This window comes from Heloderma suspectum, chromosome 2, assembly GCF_057233095.1.
Source record: "Heloderma suspectum isolate Gila_16-S chromosome 2, 16-S_ref, whole genome shotgun sequence".
Classification (NCBI taxonomy): domain Eukaryota; kingdom Metazoa; phylum Chordata; class Lepidosauria; order Squamata; family Helodermatidae; genus Heloderma; species Heloderma suspectum.
In genome coordinates this window covers 256,443,279-256,445,840 of record NC_139459.1, presented here as the reverse complement: position 1 = coordinate 256,445,840, position 2,562 = coordinate 256,443,279, and positions in this window count along the sequence as shown.

Below are 2,562 nucleotides of genomic sequence, written 5' to 3'. Positions count from 1 at the left end.
CTGCCAAAACGTATGTTTGAAAGATGCATTAGCTGTATTGCACAACTAGCAATTAGCTGAATTACACAATCCCTTGTTAAAGAGATGTTGCGGTATCCAACAGACATGAAACAAGTTCTTGCTGAATAAGACGCAGATAAACATCCATACATGTGACAGGTAGATGTCAAAGTGGCTACCCACTGATTAGGCATTTTGTGGTGGTGCCCACAGCAGTATCTCATATTCCCAAATGCACCCACTGGTCCAAAAAAGTTGAAGACCCTTGAAATAGCACATCAAGGAAAAGACTCAGAATTCTTCTTGCTTACATGCTATCTTTCCACAGGCAGTTTTTGCTGTGGGAAGTGGGAGAAGCATTCAAACATGCAATGCTCTACTTCATTTCTACAAGGAGCAGCCTTGGATGAGTGGTACAATGTGATATTTCTAACTGTGTAGCTTGGCTTTCAATGTTTGATGGAACATCAAGCTAAAACATACAGTTGTTGTTGTTGTTCAGTCGTTCAGTCATGTCCGACTCTTCGTGACCCCATGGACCATAGCATGCCAGGCCTTCCTGTCCTCCACTCTCTCCCGGAGTGTGCTCAAGTTCATAAAACATACAGAAGGACATATCTAATATACACCCCCTCTCTATATGGTAGATTTTGTGTACCTTTGGAAAAACCCCTCTGCCCCCCAGTTTCATTATATGATACAGAAATTGTTTAGACATTCATTTCTCTTGCTGTATTAAAGTTTGCATTACAGCATTGGAAGTCTGACAGATGAAGATCAGGCCTTTTGAACTTTGCACCCTTAAAAGACACCTGAGTAATGGAAGAATCCCTTAATGTAGCTTGTGGCAATTCCACATGCACAATATGTAAATAGTAAAGGTTTGTATATATGTATGGTGGCTGGTATGTATCTGGAATGGAGAGCTTGTGCAGAAAAAGGTGGGGAGATTGCTTCTAGAGAGTCAGATCAGTCTGGGAGTACGGTAGATGAGGTACTGCTAGATAAATCTAAGATGAGACTGGGAGATAAGAGTGAGAACATCTAGTGAGATAGTCTGTGGGATAGAGAGTGTGTCAGACAGTGTGAGGTTTTTGAACATAGAGCTAAAATCAAGAGTTTTATTGTGTAGTTTACAGTGTTGCCTTATTTTAATCGTAATTCCCAATATCCTGTCCTCATCCCAACCCAGTTCCTATTTCCAATCCTGTTGTACCAAATAAACCTTTAAAAGACAGTTTCCTTTTTAGTTATTAGGAAGGGTTTCATGGAATAACCCCCATGTGCTGGCTGCTTGGTCTGTGGTACCAAAAAAGAAAGAAGGCAGCTCTAAAAGGGTTATTGGTGGCAGCAATTGAGAGAGTGGTGAAGCATCACAATACACAAACAGAAGGTTGTGGGTGAGAGCTTAAAAGTGGCAGTGTGAAGAGAGACACTGACCAAAGCACCTGACCTGGTGACTAGAAGTAAGATCATGAGGTGGTCAAAAAGGCCTTAAGTCATCACATAGCTCCATGAATTTTGAAGTAATAACTCTTTCAGAAGCTTGTAAGAGAAAAATGCAAAACAACCAACAACAACTCAGTCTTGCTTGCTTTCTAGGTATGTAGAAAATCTTACAAAACCAAAGGAGCAAAACTTACTGTTCTCTGTCAGGGCTGGCCCAAGACATTTTGCTGCCTGAGGCGAAGAACATGAGACCCTTCCTCCCCTTCCATGCACAAAAGCTGACTGGACTGGCAGTTGACCTTACTTCTTCAACCTGCTGATGAGACAGCATCCTCCACCTCACCTGAGGGGAGCAAGTTAGCTTTGGGGGTGCAGGGAAGGTTGGGTTAAGCAAATAGCTGCTTTCCAACACCTTGTGGCTGCATGCTGCTCCCCAGCATCTGCCACCTGAGGTGGCCCCCTCACTTTGCCCAATGGTAGGTCCCACTCTGTTCTCGGCACAAGTGCATTTTTCTCTCAAATACTCAAATGAGGAGTTTTTACTCCAAAACATAGGGAGCTACGCTAAAGGTTTCTACCATTACCCAGTTCTGGAGTTGTCTTCTCCTTTCTGGTTTGACCTTTGGTGTTAAACTATGTCAAAAAGGTGGGACTCCCTATCAGTGGAAGACTGTACACTCATACACAAAGTGGGAAAATAAACAGAATAATTCTCTCTACTTTGTTTTAAACACGTACTGAAAAAATATACTATGCATTCCTAGTTATCAGTTCATGTTAAACAAGCTCATAAATTGCATTGTCATATATTCAGCCTGTTCTGGAGGGGGTTGCACTCCCCCTAAAGGATCAGCTTCTTAGTTTGGGGGTGATCTTGGGCCCAGAACTGTCACTTGAGGCATAGGTGAACTCAGTGGCATGGAGCACTTTTTATCAGCTTCGGCTGGTATACCAACTACGCCCTTATCTGAACAGAGATAGCCTAGCTACAGTTATCCATGCTCTGATACCCTCTCATGTGGATTATTGCAATGCATTATATGTGCGGCTGCCTTTGAAAACGGTCCAGAAACTTCAGCTAGTCCAAACAGAGCAGCAACATTGTTAACGGGG